This window comes from Narcine bancroftii, chromosome 10 (assembly GCF_036971445.1).
Source record: "Narcine bancroftii isolate sNarBan1 chromosome 10, sNarBan1.hap1, whole genome shotgun sequence".
Classification (NCBI taxonomy): Eukaryota; Metazoa; Chordata; class Chondrichthyes; order Torpediniformes; family Narcinidae; genus Narcine; species Narcine bancroftii.
Window position 1 is genome coordinate 53354436 of NC_091478.1, and position 22235 is coordinate 53376670.

The 22235-nt window shown below is 46.3% G+C and overlaps 1 protein-coding gene across 1 annotated transcript in view; it reads right to left on the reverse strand.

Annotated features, from left to right (window-relative positions):
• Positions 1 to 22235, reverse strand: part of hydin (HYDIN axonemal central pair apparatus protein) — a 1560590-nt gene that overhangs the window by 361532 nt on the left and 1176823 nt on the right. The gene's annotated exons all lie outside the window — the stretch shown is intronic.

Consider the following 22235-nt stretch of genomic DNA (forward strand, 5'->3'; position numbering starts at 1 on the left):
CCCATCTTTCTACTTCTTCATCCAGGCCTTTTATAAAAATCACAAAGAGCAGGGGTCTCAGAACAGATCCTTATGGAACTCCACTCGTCACCGACCTCCAGGCAGAATATGTTCACTCCACTACTATCCTTTCCACAGGCATGTCAATTCTGAATCCTGTGCCTCATGATTTTCTGAACGAGTCTTCCATGGAGGAGGACCTTGTCAAATACCTTACTAAAATCCATACATACATGTACCGCCCTACCTTCATCAATTTAATTTCTTTTTGTTCAATTCTGTTTTATCGCAGTAATTACAGAAAATTATTCTTAGAAGACTTCATACCAATTGTGCAGTAGGAACTGGCCCAGGCTGCTGGATCACAGGCTGCTCTGGTTTGCTTTCTTTCTGTTCTAAAATAGTTGGCAAGATTTCATCCTTGTTGACGTGATCAGGGAAGGATTTCTTGGGTCCAATTTTACCACTTGGGTCCCTTGGGAGCATTATTTTAATGATCCCTGAGAAGATTAGGCTTCTTTAAATGCTCATAAATCCTGTCCTTCAAAATCCTCTCCAATAGTTTACCCATCACTGATGTAAAACTCACTTCTCTATAATTCCCAAATTCTCCCCATTACTTTTTTTAAACAAGGGGACCATATTTTCCCTTCTCCAATCTTCCTGCACCTCCCTTCCAGCCAAGGAGGATCATTCCCAATGCCTCAACAACCTCTTCCCTCCCTTCCCATCACAACTTGGCCTGGGGGACAGAGCAATCTTTTTTAAGATCCAGCACTTGCTCTTTTTCATTTCAACATGATCCAGCACATTCTATTCTGACCTTTCTCTGATGAACACTTTAGCAAAATATTCAAGCAAAGTATTCATTTAGGACCTCCCCACCCTCCTCTGCATCCAGGAACATGTTGCCTCCTTTATCCTTAAGCGACTCTATCGTCAATCTTGTCATCCTTCTGTTCTTCATATATGCATAAAACACCTTAGGGTTTTCCTTCATCCTACATGCCAAGGCCTTTTCATGTCCCCTTTGAGGTCTTCCAAGTCTTTTCTAAAGTTTCATTCTGGCTATCATGTCATTCTCATGAGCTCTTTCAGTTTTTTGCTTCCTCAGTCTTATGTATGCTTCCTTCTTCCTCTTCATCAGCTACCTCACCTGTTTTATCAACCATGTTTCCCTTTTTCTGCCATCTTTTCCCTATCCTGAACCCAGTGCAAGTGGTCCCAGATCATCCCCTGCACTACTACTGTGCTTTCTCCCATCAACATCTGTTCCCAGTTTACTCTCCCTAGTTCCTATCTCATCCCATCATAATTAGCCTTTCCACAATTAAACACTTTACCATTTTGTTTGCTTTTATCTTTAACTATAGCAATGATGTAGTGTGGTCACTATCACCCAAATGCTCCCCACTGAGAGGTCTGCCACCTGAGCACGTTCATTAGCCAGAATTAGATCCAGTGTGGCCTCTCTTCCAGTCAGCTGGTCCACATACTGTGTCAACCCTGACAAATTTTGCCCCATCTATTCCTCTTGCCAGTCAATATTTGGTAAGTAGTCTTCCATAACAACAATACTGTTATTTCTGCACCTTTCCAAAATCTGCCTAATTTTCTGTTCCTCAGTGTTCCAAGGGCTATTTAGGGGCTTATAGATTATTTCCAATAATTGCTCCCTTCCTATTTCTGACTTCCACCCACACCAACTCAGTGGACACAACCTCCACAGCATCCTCCCTTTCTGCAGACGAATGCAATACAATCCCTGACAAGTAATGCTCCTCCACCTCACCACCCTCCCTTTTCCACCCATCCTATCCCTTTTAAAACATCTAAACCCCGGTACCTGCATCAGCCAATGACTCTGTAACAGCCACAACATCATGTTTGATGTACTGATCAATGCTCTAAGTTCATCTTCTTTATTCCAAATACTCCTTGTATTGAAATATGCACATTTCAAGCCCTCCAACTGACTACATTTCTGCTTCCTCTCCCCTGTCTGTCCTTCATCACAAACCCACAACACCTAGCATCATGCTATCTACCTTCTTCCCTATTTTCTCCCCTCACAGTCTGGTTCCCATTCCCCCTGCCAAACTAGTTTAAACCCTCCCCAACAGGTCTAGCAAACCTGCCCACCAGGATATTGGTCCCCCTCCAGTTCAGGTGAAGCCTGTCCTTTTTGTACAGGTCACACCTTCCCCAGAGGAGATTCCAATGATCCACAAATCTGAACCTCTGTCCCCTGCACCAACTCTTCAGCCACACATTTAGCTGCCACAATTTCCTATTCCTACTCTTATTGGCATGCCACAGAGCCAGAATTCTGAGATAACCACTGTTAGGTCTGCTTTGTTCATGAATGAGTGAGACAAACACCAGGCTGAGTCGAAATCAGGGTTCTTTGTTCTTTATTACCGGATTGTAACACTTGCGACCAACCAGGTTAGTCGGAGAATGCATTCTGCCGTTATCAGCAAAATGGTGATTTTTTATACCCTTGGATATGTGCTTAGAACATCATCATATCATTACTTGTCCAATGACTAAAACTGTTGCTATCCTTTCCCTGCTAGCTTCCTGCCTCTCAATCCATCAATGTCTCTCTTATCTTGTAAGTACAAGGATGCATTCACATCTTGTTACTGCCCCGTACATTCCCATCTCATGATGTTTTACCTAACAGGAGTACAAGGACACCTCCCCTTCTTGTTACAGCCTTGTACAGGGTAACTCCCTACACATTCCCATCTCATGATGTTTTACCTTACACCACCCTTCAGGTCCTACTTTTCAGTTTCCTTCTTAACTCCCTCTTCAGGTTCTCATCCTACTCCCATCTATGTCATTGGTACCATCGTGGACCACAACATCTGGCTGCTCACTCTCCCATTTCAGAATACTGTGGACTCGATCTGAGACATCCCTGACCCTGGCATCAGGGAACTAACATACCTTCTGGGAGCCTTGATGTTGTTCGCAGAACCTCCTACTGTAACTATTTGCCTAACTATTGAATCTCCAATCACTATAGCTCTCCTTTTCTCCCCCCTTCCCTTCTTAGCTGAGGGGCCTGACTCTGTGCTAGAGACCAGGGTGAAGACATAGCACTCCTCCACAGGGAACCTACTGCTCAGTTGTGATTTGACAGCCTTATACTGACTTTGAACTGTCTGTTAAAGGAGACAAAGGTGATTTTTTAAAAACCTTTTGAAGCAGCAGAGGTCTGTGCCCAAGATGGTGGTACCCATGCTCAGCAGTGAACCAGGGTGAGGGGGGGGCGGGGTGGTATGGGTGTGGTGATACAACCACTACTATAACTGCACTCCTACTGGCCTACTGCAGGGGATAACCACTGTATCTGCAGGTAGGCAAGCTGGGAGGCTGGCTCCACCTGTCCGCTGTCAATCCAATGATTCAAATCGGCCCCTTCCTAAATCAGTCGGGCATGCAGAACCAGAGGCTACACAGACCTGATGTTCACTTTGGTGTTCAACTTTAAGCTGATTAAAGCCTGTAGTACAGTCTTCTTGAGTTTTGTGTTTGTTTGCTGCACCACAGTAGCCTTCAAGAGAAAAGCAGGCAAGCACAGGGCTTCAGAGCAGAGAGCATCCTCTGCTGAGAAGGTGAAACCTGAGGGACAACCCTACAGGGATGGAGACCACAAGAGTCGACAAGCAAGGACATCAGCGGCTGAATGACCCACACAGGCTGTTGGCAATTGGAAACTGGCTCTTCAGAAACAGGTTCTGGGAACGAGATGGCAAGAGGGTTTCTACAGAGGCCTCGGCCACTGAAAGCTTCCGATTCTATCAAAGGGTCGAGACCAGGAGCACAGAATCACTGGTAAAATTGACTGGAGGCCATGCGGCTGCAGAGGCTGTGGAGCGCAGGAGGAGAATCCGTGGACACTAGAGGTTTCTGAAAGGATGCTCTTTTGCTTCTCTTTCTATCAGTGGTGGGGAAGCTGGCCCATTCTAGTGGCACCTTTTTGTGTGCCATTATGGCAGCCAAAAGTTCATGAATTTTGTGTAGTATTACATCTGTGTATTAGCACATGACAAGAATAGAATATTGTTATTGAACCTATGTTTCTAATGGTGCAGTGAAGACACAGTTCACAGGCAGGCTTAGGGTGACATAGGGCTTCCTTAACTGAGAACTCATTTCTCTGTGATCAGAAACATTTTCTCTCATTACTCAAATTGTATTGCTCTACATGCACGCTTTAATTATTTCATTCCATCAAACATCTTCTCTGTTCAATCATAGCCTACCCATAATTAAAATAATATGACATGTACTGTATCCTGTTCTTAATGAATAGCACACAAATTATTGTTCTTCCATAATTCTGGGAGAATTTGCATGAAGACTGATTTCTGTAAATTAGCTAACCTGGGGAACCTCCACACACAATGCAAAGGTCTTCAGATTGATAGAAGGATCTGGGGTTAATGCAAGAATGTGGCATTGAGGTGAAGTGTCAACATAATTTAATTTACTGACAGGAGGAATCAGGACTCCTGCTTCTACTTCCAAACATTACACATGCCAGTCTTCATAAGGCCATAAGATAAAGGAGTGGAATAAGGCCATATGACCCATTGATTCTGCCCCTCCCCATTCCATTATGGCTGATTTAAGTATCCTTTTCAATCACATTCTCCTGCCTTTTCCCTGTAACCTTTGATTCCTTTCCTAATCAAAAACCCATCAATTTTAAATACCCCAAATGACTTGGCCTATATAGATTTCCGTGCCAATAAATTACACAGATTCAACACTCTCTTGGTGAATCTGAATTGTGACAGAATATTTTGAAGTGGTTTGGGAGGAATTATTAGAGCAGCTTGCACACACACACATTTTAAAACACAGAATGTTTGCAGGACTTTTGCAGAATGCTTTTTGCAGGAGGAAACAAAGTATCGACAACAGCTTGCCTGGGAGAACATGTGATCTTTGCAGACAGAGAAGAAGAGTTTTGCTCTCAGAGAGGGAGGGGGTGAAACAGAAAGAGAGGAGACAGAAATCATTTCCAGAAGGACAAGCTGGCAAACTTTGGAAGGCAGCCTGATCAAAGGAGAAGATTGACGGTCTGAAAGGTGACCTGAAAGAATGAGGATCATCTGGAGAACCCTGAAGGGGGAAAGTTTCGTCAGCAAGACTGATTGAGAAGGAATCAGCTGCGGATGTACTGATGTGTAATGAAAACCAGCAAGAACCCTCCTGAGTGGTAACCATTTGACTGTTAAGCAGTGGTGAACTTTGTTAATGCTAACCTCTGTGCACAGAACAAGAATTGCCTGCAACCAGTGAGATTGGACTGTCATCCAAAGAACTTTCTAATCTTAAATATACATTACACACACCTGTGCTTAGTATTAGAAGGGGGATTAAGTAAAATAGGTTAAGTAATAAGTTAATTTAGTTTTCTTGTTCAAATATAATTAAAAACAACTTTTGTTGAAGTAACCCTATGTTGTGGTGAATATCTATTGCTGCTGGTTTTTGGGGTCCTCTGGATTCTGTAACTGAAGAAATGCCTCCCCATTCTGTCCTAAAGGGAAGGTCTTGTATTCTGCTTCTGGCCCCTCTCCACATCTACCGTATCCAGTCCTTTCAGTATTTGATATGTTTCAATGAGATCCTGCCCTCAACATCAGTGATAGTTAATTTCTCTCTCTCTGCTCTCAACATTTTCTGTCTCCTCCAGACATCTCTCCTGTACCTGCCTCCAGCTGACACAAGCCCACACTCTTGCCAGATTTTCAGCCTGTCAGAGACTATCCCCTCTGCCCTCCTTGCCCCTCACATGTCCATCATTTTCTCCAAATCTTTAAATTAGTTTATTCTCAAAAGTTCTAAGATCTGCTGAAGTGTCCTCCAGCTGAAACATTACTTCTGATTTCTCTCTCAACACATGTGAACTGGCCTGCTGGATGCTTCCATTTTGTTTCAGGGCAGAGTTGGCACTGGGGATTTGATGTGTTTCAGAAGAGAATGGGCTTGGTGATCAAGTGTGTTTCAGCAGAGAGTGGGCACAGGGATCTGGTGTGTTTCATGGAGAATGGGCATCAGGGATCTGGTGTGTTTCATGGAGAGTGGGCATCAGGGATCTGAAATGTTTCAGGGGAGAGTGGGCATCAGGGATCTGATATGTTTCAGGGGAGAGTGGGCACAGGGATCTGGTGTGTTTCATGGAGAGTGGGCATCAGGGATCTGGTGTGTTTCATGGAGAGTGGGCACAGGGATCTGGTGTATTTCATGGAGAGTGGGCATCAGGGATCTGGTGTGTTTCATGGAGAGTGAGCATCAGGGATCTGATATGTTTCAGGGGAGAGTGGGCAGAGATCTGATGTGTTTCATGGAGAGTGGGCATCAGGGATCTGATATGTTTCAGGGGAGACTGGACAGAGGAGATCTGATGTGTTCCCAAAGAGTGTGGGCACTGAAGATCTGAAGTGTTTCAGGGGAGAGTATGCACTGGAGATCTTGTGTGCTTCAGGGGAATATGGACAATGAAGATCTGGCGACTGACACATAAGTGTGGGACCTGGGGATCTAGTCTCTATCAAGGAATGTGGTACATGGGTTCTGGTGTTTTCCAGATCAGTTTGGGCAGCGGGGGTCTGTTGTATTTCAGGGCAGAGTGGGCCTTGGGAAACTGATGTGAAGTGTAAGAGAAGAGAAGGCACTGGGTATTTCAGCAGAAAATGAGTTTTGGGATCTGATATTTCAGGAGTGTGGGAACCAGGGACTGGTGTACTTCACGGGATTTTGCGCAGTTGGAATCTGCTGTGTTTCAGGGGAAAGTGGCTGCCAGGGTCCTCGTGTGTTTCAGGTCAAAGTGGACACTGGGCACCTGGTGTGTTTCAGGTCAGTGTGGACAGTGGGTACCTGGTGCGTTTCAGGTCAGTGTGGACACTGGGCATATTCTGTGTTTCTGGTCAGTGTGGACACTGGACACCTGGTGTGTTTCAGGTTAGTGTCAGCACTGGGCATCTGTTGTGTTTCAGGTCAGCATGGACACTGGGAACCTGAACCTATTGTGTTTCAGGTTAGTGTGGACACTGGACACCTTGGTATCTTTCAGGTCAGCGTTAGCACTGGGCACCTGGTGTTTCAGGTCAGCGTGGACACTGGGAACCTGTTATGTTTCAGCTCATTGTGGATACTGGACACCTGGTGTGTTTCAGGTCAGCGTGGCCACTGGGAATCTGAACTTGTTGTGTTTCAGGCCAGTGTGGACACTGGACACCTGGTGTGTTTCAGGTCAGCGTCAGCACTGGGCACCTGATGTGTTTCAGGTCAGTGTGGACACTGGGAACCTGTTGTGTTTCAGGTCAGTGTGGGCACTGGGCACCTGGTGTGTTTCAGGTCAGTGTGGGCATGAAACAGTATTTGGCAGAAAGTCAGAATTTAGAGAAAGAAATAGCATTGTAAGAGAGGAAATTTCAGAAGAGTTCAACTGAAGATAATAAGGTACAATTATCTAAATTGAAAATATGTTATAACACTTTGCAAACTTATAAGTATGAGAAAGTGATTCAAAGATTGAAACAACATTATTATGAGTTAAGTGAGAGAGCCCATAGGTTCTACCTTGGCAGTTGAAGACTGAACAAATATCTAGGACGATCAATGCAGTCAGGAGAAACTCAATGATAACATATAAACCCCAGGAAATTAATGATGAATTTTGTACATTTTTACACATCTGGGGGAACTCAGGATATTGAACAGATTTAATCTTTTTAGGCTAATTTAAATTTACCTTTGTTAAATGAAAAAGATATTAAGGATATTAAGTCCATTTACTGATTTAGAGCTTAAGAAGGCATTGCAATCTATGCCTAGTGGGAAATCTCCAGGAGAAGATGGATTTACAATGGAGTTCTATAAAGAATTTTATGACTTGTTACTTCCTGTATATACAGAAGTACTTAAGCAAGCGACAGAAATGGGTTTATTTCCAGAGTCATTCTCAAGAGTGTTGATAACACTTATTCTAAAGAAGGACAGATATCCATTAAAAGTGACTTCATATAGACTGATATCTTTATTGAATATGGATTATAAGAATGTAGCAAAGGTATTAGCGAACAGATTGGCTAATTTTCTACTACAATTAGTACATGTGGATCAAGCAAGTTTTATAAAGAATAGATATTCAGCTTATAATATTACTAATTTGATTAAAATAATTAATGCTTCAAGACGCCAACTCAACTGCTAGATGCGGAAAAAGCTTTTGACTGTGTTGAGTGGAATTTTTTATTTAAAGTGTTAGAAAGATTTAAATTTGAACCACTAAATAGTTGGATGGGTGAAAGCATTATATACCAATCCTTCTGCCCGGGTGGTGACGAATGGACAGATTTCACCTGCATTTAATTTGTCTAGATCAACCAGACAGGGCTGTCCATTATCACCAGCCTTATTTGTATTAGTTATAGAACCATTGGCTCAAATGATAAGACAAGATATTAATATTAAGGGAATTAAAATAGGTGAACAAGCGTATAAACTTAATTGTGTTGATATATTTATCTTATCCTAGAAATTCTTAAGAGCCATTACAAAATTTGCTGAATCAATATGGAGTAATTTCGGTTATAAGGTTAACTGGGATAAAAGTGAAATATCGATATCAGATGAAGACTATTCAGATTGTAAACAGCTTACAAAGTTTAGATGGTCTAATAAAATTAAATATTTTGGGATAATAGTAAATAGAGAATATCAAAATCTGTATGGTTTAAATTAAATAAGATAAAATTTGTTTTAAATAGATGGAAAGATTTGCCTTTAATATGATTGGAAGAGTAAATTGTATCAAAATTAATATATATCCTCATGTTCATTATCTTTTTCAGTCTATTCTGTGTTCTATACCAAGGAAATTTTTTAAGGAACTAAATAAAGTAATTTGTTTGTTTTTATGAAAAAGTAAGTTGTTGAGTTTCCCTGCAGATGTTGATATGGAGGTATGATTTAGGTGGACTTTAATTACCACATTTTCAGAATTATTATGAAGCAGCACAACTAAAATTTATCAATAGGATGTTTGATATTGATCAACCCTCAGTATGGGCAAAGGTGGAGTTGGATTAGATATCTGAGAATAAAGTACATCATTTTATATATAAATGGAATTCTTCTCTTTTGCAAAAGTATAAACTGCCTGTATTGAGCATTTAATGGATATCTGGTATAAATTGGACCAGATTATAGGAACTAAAGGTAAAATTTCAGCTAAGAGACCATTATATCAGAACAAGATCATTCCTTTTTCTCTCAATAACCCCTATTTGAAAGATTGGGAAATGAAAGGTGTGAAATTGGTGGAGGATTATTTTGAACCAGGTATGTTTCTTTCTTTTATTAGACTTGGAGAGAAATTTGGGATATCACTGAATTCTTTATTTGTTTATTATCAAGTTTGAGATATATTGTTAGAAAATTTTGGAAGAGATTTGGTGTTACCTGGTCAAACTAAAATTGAGATATTAATTGCTGATAAGGGAATGAAAGGGTTTATTTCCAAAATGTATGCGTTATTACAGGAAAAGATGATTAAGGTTGATGTATATAAAATGAAAGACAAATGGGAGAAGGATTTGTCCATTATATTATCTCAGGAGGAATGGTCGAATATATGAGTTGATAGCATTACAAAATTAATTAACGTGAGATATAGTTTGTTAATTATAATTTTTTACACCAGTTATATTTAACTCCAGAGACATTAAAAAAATATGGTTTTAGTTCTTCGGATTTGTGCTTTTGATGTGGAGTACCGAGAGGAACTTTCTTACATTCAATATGGGCATGTACAAAAGTTAAACCTTTTTGGGCAAAAATTACTAAGTTTTTGGAGGATTTATTTAAGATGGATTTGCACCTTGATCTATTAGTGTGTTTAATGGGTTATACTTATACATTAACGACAGGTTTGTGATTGGATAAATCACAAATTGCATTTATACGATTAGAACTGGCAGTAGCCAGAAAATGTATAGCTGTTACATGGAAGAATGAAGTTGAATTCAATATACAATGATGGCACAATGAATTTCAATCGTGTCTTTATTTAGAGAAGAGAACTTAAAATTTGCAAAATAATTATCCTTATTTTGTTAAAATGAGGACTTTATATTTGAAATATATGCGATTCGACATGAAGTAAATGATTTTTTGTGCGATGGCACACCAAGCAGTAAATACCCAATATAATTTTTTATTTCTCTGAAACGAGGGGTGAGGGGAGGAGGGGAAGAGTGGACACTGGGCACCTGCTGTTTTTAAGGTCAGTGGTCACTGGGCACCTGGTGTGTTCCAGGTCACCGTTCGCACTGGGCACTTGCTGTGTTTCAGGTCAGCATGGGGACCGTGAGCACCTGGTGTGTTTCAAGTCAGTGTGGACAGTGGGATCCTGGTGTGTTTCAGGTCAGTGGGGAACTGAGCACCTGCTGTGTTTCACATCAGCGTGGACACCAGGCACCTGGTGTGTTTTAGGTCACCGTTCGCACTGCGAAATCTGGTGTGTTTCAGGTCAGTGTGGATACTGGGCACTTGGTATGTTTCAGGTCAGTGTGGAGAGTGGGTATCTGTCGTGTTTCAGGTCAGCGTTCGCGCTGGGGATCTGGTGGGTTTCAGTTCAGTGTGGACCGTGGGTACCTGGTGTGTTTTAGGTGAATGTGGACAGTAGCCACCTGGTGTGTTTCAGCTCAGTGTGGACACTGGACACCTGCTATATTTCAGGTCAATGTGGATACTGGACACCTGTTTTGCTACAAGTCAACGTGGACACTGGGCACCTGGTTTGTTTCAGTTCAGCGTCGGCACTGGGAACCTGATGTGTTTCAGATCAGCGTGGACACTGGGAACCTGTTGTGTTTCAGGTCAGTTTGGATACTGGGCCCTTGGTGTGTTTCAGATCATTGTGGACAGGGGTTACCTGGTGCGTTTCAGGTCAGCGTTCGCACTGGGTACCTGGTGATATTCAGCTCAGTATGGATACTGGGAACCTGACATGTTTCAGGTCAGTTTGGATACTGGGTACCTGCTGTGTTTCAGGTCAGTTTTCATTCTGGGTACCTTTTGTCTTTCAGGTCATCGTGGACAGTGGCCACCTGGTATGTTTCTGGTCAGTGTGGTCACTGTGCACCTGGTGTTTTTCAGGTCAGCTTGGACACTGGACAACTAGTGTGTTTCAGGTCGCACTGGGTACCTGGTGATTTTCACGTCAGTATGGATACGGGGCACCTTCTGTGTTTATGGTCAGAGTGGACACTGGGCTTCTGGTGTGTTTCAGGTTAGCATGAGCACTGGGCACATGCTGTGTTTAAGGTCAGAGTGGACACTGTGCACCTGGTTTGTATTAATTCATTGTGGACACTGGGCACCTGGTGTGTTTCAGGCAAGACTTGGCAATGGGGAACTGGTGTGCTTCAGGTTAGCATGAACACTGGGCACCTGGGGTGTTTCAGGTCAGCAAGGACACTTGGCAGCTGGTGTGTTTCACGTCAGAGTGGACACTGGGCACCTTGTGTGTTTCAGGTCAGATTGGACAGTGGGCACCTGGTGTGTTTCAGGTCAGCATGGACACTGGACTCCTGGTGTGTTTTTGGTCAGTGTAGAAACTGGGCACCTGGTGTGTTTCAAGTCAGTGTGGACAGTGGGATTCTGGTGTGTTTCAGGTCAGCGGTCGCACTGGATACCTGCTATGTTTCAAGTCAACGTGGACACTGGGAACCTGATGTGTTTCAGGTCAGCGTGGACTGTGGACAACTAGTGTGTTTCAAATCAGCGGTCGCATTTGCAATCTGCTTTGTTTCAGGTCAATGTGGACACTGGGAACCTGGTGTGTTTCAGGTCAGCGTGGACTGTGGACAACTAGTGTGTTTCAGGTCAGCATTCGCACTGGATACCTGGTGATTTTCAGGTCAGTATTGATACTGGGCACCTGGTTTGTTTCACGTCAGCATAAACAGTGAGCACCTGGTGTGTTTCAAGTCAGTGTGGACAGGGGGAATCTGGTGTGTTTCAGGTCAGCGGTCGCACTAGGTACCAGCTGTGTTTCACTACAGTGTGGACACTGGGCACATTTTGCTTTTCAGGTCAGCGTGGGCACTGGGCATCTGCTTTGTTTCAGTTCATTGTTAATACTGGGAACCTGATGTGTTTCAGGTCAGCGTGGACTGTGGACATTCAGCTCAGTGTTCGCACTGGGTAGCTGGTGATTTTCAGGTCAGTATGGATACTGGTCATCTGGTGTGTTTCAAGTAAGCATGAACACTGCACACCTGGTGTGTTTCAGGTCAGCAAGGACACTCGGCACCTGGTGTGTATGACATCAGCGTAGTCACTGGGTACCTGGTGATATTCAGCTCAGTATGGATACTGGGAACCTGACATGTTTCAGGTCAGTTTGGATACTGGGTACCTGCTGTGTTTCAGGTCAGTTTTCATTCTGGGTACCTTTTGTCTTTCAGGTCATCGTGGACAATGGCCACCTGGTATGTTTCTGGTCAGTGTGGGCACTGTGCACCTGGTGTTTTTCAGGTCAGCTTGGACACTGGACAACTAGTGTGTTTCAGGTCGCACTGGGTACCTTGTGATTTTCACGTCAGTATGGATACGGGGCACCTTCTGTGTTTATGGTCAGAGTGGACACTGAGCTTCTGGTGTGTTTCAGGTTAGCATGAGCACTGGGCACATGCTGTGTTGAAGGTCAGAGTGGACACTGTGCACCTGGTTTGTATCAATTCATTGTGAACACTGGGCACCTGGTGTGTTTCAGGCAAGACTTGGCAATGGGGAACTGGTGTACTTCAGGTTAGCATGAACACTGGGCACCTGGGGTGTTTCAGGTCAGCAAGGACACTTGGCAGCTGGTGTGTTTCACGTCAGAGTGGACACTGGGCACCTTGTGTGTTTCAGGTCAGAGTGGACAAGGGGGCACCTGGTGTGTTTCAGGTCAGCATGGACCCTGGACTCCTGGTGTGTTTTTGGTCAGTGTAGAAACTGGGCACCTGGTGTGTTTCAAGTCAGTGTGGACAGGGGGATTCTGGTGTGTTTCAGGTCAGAGGTCGCACTGGATACCTGCTATGTTTCAAGTCAACGTGCACACTGGGAACCTGATGTGTTTCAGGTCAGCGTGGACTGTGGACAACTAGTGTGTTTCAAATCAGCGGTCGCATTTGCCATCTGCTTTGTTTCAGGTCAGCGTGGACTGTGGACAACTAGTGTGTTTCAGGTCAGCATTCGCACTGGATACCTGGTGATTTTCAGGTCAGTATTGATACTGGGCACCTGGTGTGTTTCACGTCAGCATGAACAGTGAGCACCTGGTGTGTTTCAAGTCAGTGTGGACAGGGGAAATCTGGTGTGTTTCAGGTCAGCGGTCGCACTAGGTACCAGCTGTGTTTCACATCAGTGTGGACACTAGGCACATTTTGCTTTTCAGGTCAGCGTGGGCACTGGGCAACTGCTTTGTTTCAGTTCATTGTTAACACTGGGAACCTGATGTGTTTCAGGTCAGCGTGGACTGTGGACAACTCGTGTGTTTCAGGTCAGCATTCGCACTGGATACCTGGTGATGTTCAGGTCAGTATTGATACTGGGCACCTGGTGTGTTTCACGTCAGCATGAACAGTGAGCACCTGGTGTGTTTCAAGTCAGAGTGGACAGGGGGGATCTGGTGTGTTTCAGGTCAGCGGTCGCACTAGGTACCAGCTGTGTTTCACATCAGTGTGGACACTGGGCACATTTTGCTTTTCAGGTCAGCGTGGGCACTGGGCAACTGCTTTGTTTCAGTTTATTGTTAACACTGGGAACCTGATGTGTTTCAGGTCACCGTGGACTGTGGACAACTAGTGTGTTTCAGCTCGCTCAGTGTTCGCACTGGGTAGCTGGTGATTTTCAGGTCAGTATGGATACTGGTCATCTGGTGTGTTTCAAGTAAGCATGAACACTGCACACCTGGTGTGTTTCAGGTCAGCAAGGACACTCGGCACCTGGTGTGTATGACATCAGCGTAGTCACTGGGTACCGTGTGTGTTTCAGGTCAGTGTGTACTCTGGGCCCCTGGTGTGTTTTAGATCAGTGTAGACCCTGGGCATCTGAGGTGTTACATGATAGCATGTACAGTGGGCACTCGGTGTGTTTCAGGTCAGCGTGGACACTGGGAACCTGTTGTGTTTCAGGTCAGTGTGGACACTGGGCACCTTGTGTGTTTCAGATCAGCATGGACAATGGACTTCTGGTGTGTTTCATGTCAGTGTGGAGAGTGGGTACCTGGTGTGTTTCAGTGAAGCGTTTGCACTGGGAACCTGGTGAGTTTCAGGTCAGTTTGCATATTGAGCCCCTGGTGTGTTTCAGATCAGTGTGGATCCTGGGTTTCTGAGGTGTTACAGGTCAGCGTGGACACTGGACAACTAGTGTGTTTGAGGTCAGCGTTCGCACTGGGTGCCTGGTGATTTTCACATCAGTTTGGATACTGGGAACCTGGTGTGTTTCAGGTCAGCAAGGACACTCTGCATCTGGTGTGTTTCACGTCAGCGTAGGCACTGTGTACCTTGTGTGTTTCAGGTCTTAGTGGAAATTGGGCCTCTGGTGTAATTCAGATCAGTGTGGACTCTGGGCACCTGGTGTGTTTCAGGTTAGCATGAACACAGGGCACCTGGTGTGTTTCAGATCATTGTGGAGAGTGGGTAACTGGCATGTTTCAGGTCAGCGTTTGTGTTGGGTACCTGGTGTGTTTCAGTTCAGTGTGGACCGTGGGTACCTGGTGTGTTTCAGGTCAGCGTAGATTCTGGTCACCTGGTGTGTTTAATGTCAGAGTGGACAGGGGGAATCTGGTGTGTTTCAGATCATAGTGGACATTGGGCCCCTGGTGTGATTCAGATCAGTGTGGACCCTGGGCAACTGAGATGTTACTGGTCAGTGTGTCCACTGAGCACCTGCTGTGTTTCAGGTCTGCGTGGACACTGGGTACCTGGTGATATTCAGGTCAGTATGGACACTGGGCACCTGGTGTGTTTCAGGTTAGCATGAACACTGGTCACCTGGTGTGTTTTAGGTCAGCAAGGACACTCGGCATCTAGTGTGTTTCACGTCAGCGTAGGCACTGAGTATCTTGTGTGTTTAAGCTCAGAATGGATACTGAGCACCTGGTGTGTTACAGGTCAGTGCAGACACTGGACACCTGGTGTATGTTTGGTTAGTGTAGACACTGGGCACCTGGTGTGTTTCAGGTCAGCATGAACCGTGAGCACCTGGTGTGTTTCAGCTCAGCGTTAGCACTGGGTACCTGGTGTGTTTCATGTCATTGTGGACACTGGGCTCCTCAGCTCAGCGTTAGCACTGGGTACCTGGTGTGTTTCATGTCATTGTGGACACTGGGCTCCTGGTGTGTTTCAGATCAGTGTAGATCCTGGGCATCTGAGCTGTTACAGGTCATCGTAGAGACTGGACATCTGGTGTGTTTTTGGTCAGGGTAGACACTGGACACCCGGTGTGTTTCAGGTCAGCGTGGACTGTGGACAACTAGTGTGTTTCAGGTCAACGTTCGCAATGGGTACCTGGTGATTTTCAGCTCAGTATGCATACTGGGCACCTGGTGTGTTTCAGGTCAGTTTGGACACTGGGTACCTGCTGTGTTTCAGATCAGTTTTCCCACTGGGTACCTGGTATGTTTCAGAGCAGCGTGGACAGTGGACACCTGGTGTGTTTCAGATCAGTGTGGGCACTGGGCACCTGGTGTGTTTCAGGTTAGCATGAACACAGGGCACCTGGTGTGTTTCAGGTCATTGTGGAGAGTGGGTAACTGGCATGTTTCAGGTCAGCGTTTGTGTTGGGTACCTGGTGTGTTTCAGTTCAGTGTGGACCGTGGGTACCTGGTGTGTTTCAGGTCAGCGTAGATACTGGTCACCTGGTGTGTTTAATGTCAGAGTGGACAGTGAGCACGTGATGTTTTTTAGGTGAGCATGGACAGTGCCCACTAGGTGAGTTTTTGGTCAGTGTAGACACTGGGCACCTGTTGTGTTTCAGGTCAGCATGGACAGTGAGCACCTGGTGTATTTGAAGTCAGTGTGGACAGGGGGAATCTGGTGTGTTTCAGATCATAGTGGACATTGGGCCCCTGGTGTGATTCAGATCAGTGTGGACCCTGGGCAACTGAGATGTTACTGGTCAGTGTGTCCACTGAGCACCTGCTGTGTTTCAGGTCTGCGTGGACACTGGGTACCTGGTGATTTTCAGGTCAGTATGGACACCTGGCAACTGGTGTGTTTCAGGTTAGCATGAACACTGGTCAACTGGTGTGTTTTAGGTCAGCAAGGACACTCGGCATCTAGTGTGTTTCTCGTCAGCGTAGGCACTGAGTACCTCGTGTGTTTAAGCTCAGAATGGATACTGAGCACCTGGTGTGTTACAGGTCAGTGTGGACACTGGACACCTGGTGTATGTTTGGTCAGTGTAGACACTGGGCACACGGTGTGTTTCAGGTCAACGTTCGCAATGGGTACCTGGTGATTTTCAGCTCAGTATGCATACTGGGCACCTTGGTGTGTTTCAGGTCAGTTTGGACACTGGGTACCTGCTGTGTTTCAGATCAGTTTTCCCACTGGGTACCTGGTATGTTTCAGAGCAGCGTGGACAGTGGACACCTGGTGTGTTTCAGATCAGTGTGGGCACTGGGCACCTGGTGTGTTTCAGGTTAGCATGAACACAGGGCACCTGGTGTGTTTCAGGTCATTGTGGAGAGTGGGTAACTGGCATGTTTCAGGTCAGCGTTTGTGTTGGGTACCTGGTGTGTTTCAGTTCAGTGTGGACCGTGGGTACCTGGTGTGTTTCAGGTCAGCGTAGATACTGGTCACCTGGTGTGTTAATGTCAGAGTGGACAGTGAGCACGTGATGTTTTTTAGGTGAGCATGGACAGTGCCCACTAGGTGAGTTTTTGTTCAGTGTAGACACTGGGCACCTGTGGACAGGGGGAATCTGGAGTGTTTCAGGAAAGCGGTCGCACTGGGTTCCTGCTGTGTTTCAGCTCAGCGTGGACTGTGGCCACCTGGTGCTTTCCAGGTCTGCGTGGGCACTGGGCATCTGCTTTGTTTCGGGTCAATATTGTCACTGGGAACTTGTTGTGTTTCAGGTCAGCATGTGCACTGGGCATATTCTTTGTTTCAGGTCAATATGGTCACTGGGAACCTGGTGTGTTTCAGGTCAGCGTGGATACTGGTCACCTGGTGTTTTTCAGGTCAGCATGGACAGTGAGCAACTGGTGTGTTTCAAGTCAATGCGGACAGGGGGAATCTGGTGTGTTTCAGGTCAGCGGTCGCACTGGGTACCAGCTGTGTTTCAGGTCAGTGTGGACACAGGGCACATTGTGCTTTTCAGGGCAGCGTGGGCACTGGGCATCTGCTTAGTTTCAGGTCTTTGTTAACATTGGGAACGTGATGTGTTTCAGGTCAATATTAACACTGGGAACCTGGTGTATTTCAGGTCAGTGTGGACTGTGGACAACTATTGTGTTTCAGCTCTGCGTTCGCACTGGGTACCTGGTGATTTTCAGGTCTGTATGGATACTGGCGATCTGGTGTGTTTCAGGTCAGCATGAACATTGCGCATCTGGTGTGTTTCAGGTAAGTGTAGACACTGGGCTCCTGGTGTGTCTCAGGTTAGCATGAGCACTGGGTACCAGGTGTGATTCATGTCAGCAAAGACACTTTGTACCTTGTGTGTTTCAGGTCTTAGTGAACATTGGGCACCTGGTGTGATTCAGATCAATGTGGACACTGGGCACCTGAGGTGTTACTAATCAGCTTGTACTCTGGGCACCTGCTGTGTTTCAGGTCAGAGTGGACACTGGGAACCTGCTTTGTTTAAGTTCATTGTGGACCGTGGGTACATGGTGTTTTTCAGGTTAGCATGGATACTGGTCACCTGGTGTTTAACGTCAGAGTGAACAGTGAGCACCTGGTGTTTTTTTAGGGTGAGCATGGACAGTGGCCACCAGGTGTATTTTTGGTCAGTGTAGACACTGTGCACCTGGTGTGTTTCAGGTCAGCACTGACAGTGAGCACCTGGTGTGTTTCAAGTTAGTGTGGACAGGGGGAATCTGGTGTGTTTAAGTTCATAGTGGACATTGGGCCTCTGGTGTGATTCAGATCAGTGTGGATCCTGGGGACCTGATATGTTACAGGTCAGCGTGGACACTGAGCACCTGGCGTGTTTTTGGTCAGCGTGAACATTGGCTACCTTGTGTGTTTCAGGTCAGTGTGGACAGAGGGCACCTGGTGTGTTTCAGGTCAGTGTGTACTCTGGGCTCCTGGTGTGTTTCAGATCAGTGTGGACCCTGGGCACCTGAGGTTTTGCAGGTTAGCGTGACTTGGTCAGATGGTGTGTTTTTGTTCAGTGTAGACACTGGGCACCTGTGGACAGGGGGAATCTGGAATGTTTCAGGAAAGCGGTCGCACTGGGTTCCTGCTGTGTTTCAGCTCAGCGTGGACTGTGGCCACCTGGTGCTTTCCAGGTCTGCGTGGGCACTGGGCATCTGCTTTGTTTCGGGTCAATATGGTCACTGGGAACCTGTTGTGTTTCAGGTCAGCATGTGCACTGGGCATATTCTTTGTTTCAGGTCAATATGGTCACTGGGAACCTGGTGTGTTTCAGGTCAGCGTGGATACTGGTCACCTGGTGTTTTTCAGGTCAGCATGGACAGTGAGCAACTGGTGTGTTTCAAGTCAATGCGGACAGGAGGAATCTGGTGTGTTTCAGGTCAGCGGTCGCACTGGGTACCAGCTGTGTTTCAGGTCAGTGTGGACACAGGGCACATTGTGCTTTTCAGGGCAGCGTGGACACTGGGCATCTGCTTAGTTTCAGGTCTTTGTTAACATTGGGAACGTGATGTGTTTCAGGTCAATATTAACACTGGGAACCTGGTGTATTTCAGGTCAGTGTGGACTGTGGACAACTATTGTATTTCAGCTCCGCGTTCGCACTGGGTACCTGGTGATTTTCAGGTCTTTATGGATACTGGCGATCTGGTGTGTTTCAGGTCAGCATGAACACTGCGCATCTGGTGTGTTTCAGGTAAGTGTAGACACTGGGCTACTGGTGTGTCTCAGGTTAGCATGAGCACTGGGCACCAGGTGTGATTCATGTCAGCAAAGACACTTGGTACCTTGTGTGTTTCAGGTCTTAGTGAACTTTGGGCACCTGGTGTGATTCAGATCAATGTGGACACTGGGCACCTGAGGTGTTACTAATCAGCTTGTACTCTGGGCACCTGCTGTGTTTCAGGTCAGAGTGGACACTGGGAACCTGCTTTGTTTAAGTTCATTGTGGACCGTGGGTACATGGTGTTTTTCAGGTTAGCATGGATACTGGTCACCTGGTGTTTAATGTCAGAGTGAACAGTGAGCACCTGGTGTTTTTTTTACGGTGAGCATGGACAGTGGCCACCAGGTGTATTTTTGGTCAGTGTAGACACTTTGCACCTGGTGTGTTTCAGGTCAGCACTGACAGTGAGCACCTGGTGTGTTTCAAGTTAGTGTGGACAGGGGGAATCTGGTGTGTTTAAGTTCATAGTGGACATTGGGCCTCTGGTGTGATTCAGATCAGTGTGGATCCTGGGGACCTGATATGTTACAGGTCAGCGTGGACACTGAGCACCTGGCGTGTTTTTGGTCAGTTTAGACACTTGACACCTGGTGTGTTTCATGTCAGCATGAACACTGCTCACCTGGTGTGTTTCAAGTCAGCAAGGACACTCGGCAACTGGTGTGTTTCACGTCAGTGTAAGCGCTGGGTGGCTTGTGTGTTTCTGGTCACTGTTCACACTGGATCCTGGTGTGTTTCAGGGCAGCGTTTGCACTGGGTACCTTGTGTGTATCAGGTCAGTGTCTAAACTGGGTACCTGGTGTGTTTCAGGTCAGTGTGGACACTGGGCACCTGCTGTGTTTAAGGCCAGTGTGCACACTGGGTACCTGCTGTGTTTCAGGTCAGTGTGGACACTGGGCACCTGGTGTGTTTCAGGCAAGAGTGGGCACTGGGGAACTGGTGTGTTTCAGGTCATTGTGGGCACTGGGTAACTGGTGTTTTTCAGGTCAGCAAGGACACTCGGCATCTGGTGTGTTTCACGTCAGTGTAGGCACTGGGTACCTTGTGTGTTTAAGCTCAGAGTGGATACTGGGCACCTGGTATTTCAGGTCAGTGTGGACTGTGGACAACTATTGTGTTTCAGCTCCGCGTTCGCACTGGGTACCTGGTTTTTTTCAAGTCAGTATGGATACTGGATACCCGGTGTGTTTCAAGTCGGTGAGGACAGTGGCCACCTGGTGTGTTTCAGGTCAGTGTGTGCACTGAGAACCTGGTGTGTTTCAGGTAAGTGTGGACACTGGGCACCTGCTGTGTTTAATGTCAGAGTGGAAATTGGGCACCTGGTGTGTTTCAAGTTAGCTTGAAAACTGGGTACCTGGTGTGTTTCACGTCAGCATAGGCACCGGTTACCTTGTGTGTTTCAGGTCAGCGTGGACATTGGGCACCTGGTGTGATTCAGATCAGTTTGGACTGTGGGCACCTGAGGTGTTACAGGTCAGCATTGACACTGAGCACCTGGTGTGTTCTTGTTTAGTGTAGACACTGGGAACCTGGTGTTTTTCAGCTTAGCATGAACACTGCTCACCTGGTGTGTTTCAGGTCAGCAAGGACACTCGGCACCTGGTGTGTTTCACATCAGCGTAGGCACTGGGTACCTTGTGAGTTTCAGGTCAGTGTGTACTCTAGGCCCCTGGTGTGTTTCAGATCAGTGTGGACCTTGTGCACCAGAGGTGTTACAGGATAGCGTGTTCAGTGGGTTCTGGTGTGTTTCAAGTCACCGTTCGCATTGGGCACCAGGTGTGGAAACTGGGCACCTGTTTTGTTACAAGTCAGTGTGGTCACTGGGCATCTGCTTTGTTACAAGTCAGTGTGGACACTGGGAACCTGTTGTGTTTTTGGTCAGTGTAGACATTGGGCACCTGAGGTGTTTCAGGTGAGCGGGTACACTGGACACATGGTGTGTTTCAAGTCACTGTGGACACAGTGGGTACCTTGTGTGTTTCATTGCAGCGTTCGCACTGGGAACCTGGTGAGTTTCAGGTCAGTTTGGATACTGGGCCCCTGGTGTGTTTCAGATCAGTGTAGATCCTCGGTACCTGATGTGTTACAGGACAGGGTGGAAACTGGACAGCTGGTGAGGTCAATGTGGACAACTGGGAACCTAGTGTGTTTCAGATCAGCATGGACTATGGACAACTAGTATGTTTCAGGTCAGCGTTTGCACTGGGTATCTGGTGATTTTCAGGTCAGTATGGATACTGGGCACCTGGTGTGTTTTAGGTCATTGTGGTCAGTGGCCACCTGGTGTTTTTCAGGTCAGTGTGGGCAATGGGGACCTGGTGTGTTTCAGGTCAGCGTGGACACTGGACATATAGTGTGTTTCAGGTCAGCGTTCGCACTGGGTAGCTGGTGATTTTCAGGTCAGTATGGATACTGGGCACCTGGTTTGTTTCAGGTCAGTGTGGACACTGGGCACATTGTGCGTTTCAGGTCAGTTTTCGCACTGGGCATCTGGTGTGTTTCAGATCACTGGATAGTGGCCACAGGTGTGTTTCAGGTTAGAGTGGACACTGGATACTTGCTGTGTTTCAGGTCCCTTTTCGCACTGGGTACCTGGTGTGTTTCAGGTCAATGTGGACAGTGGCCACCTGTTATGTTTCAGGTCAGATTGGACACTGGGCACCTGGTGTGTTTCAGATGATTGTTGTCACTGGTGACCTGGTGTGTTTCAGGTTACCATGAACACTGGGCATCTGGAGTTTTTCAGGTCAGCAAGGAGACTCAGTACCTGGTGTGTTTCACGTCAGCGTGGGCACTGGGCACCTTGTGCGTTACTGATCAGAATGGACACTGGGCACCTGGTGTGATTCAGGTCGGCGTGGACAGTGGGCAACTGGTGTGTTTCAGATCAGTGTGTACTCTGGGCCCCTGGTGTGTTTCAGATCAGTGTGAACCCTAGGCACCTGAGGTCTTACAGGTCAGCGTGGACACTGGACACCTGGTGTATTTTTGGTCAGTGTAGACACTGGGCATCTAGTGTATTTCAGGTCAGCATGGACAGTGAGCAGCTGGTATGTTTCAAGTCAGTGTGGACAGGGGGAATTTGGTGTGTTTCAGGT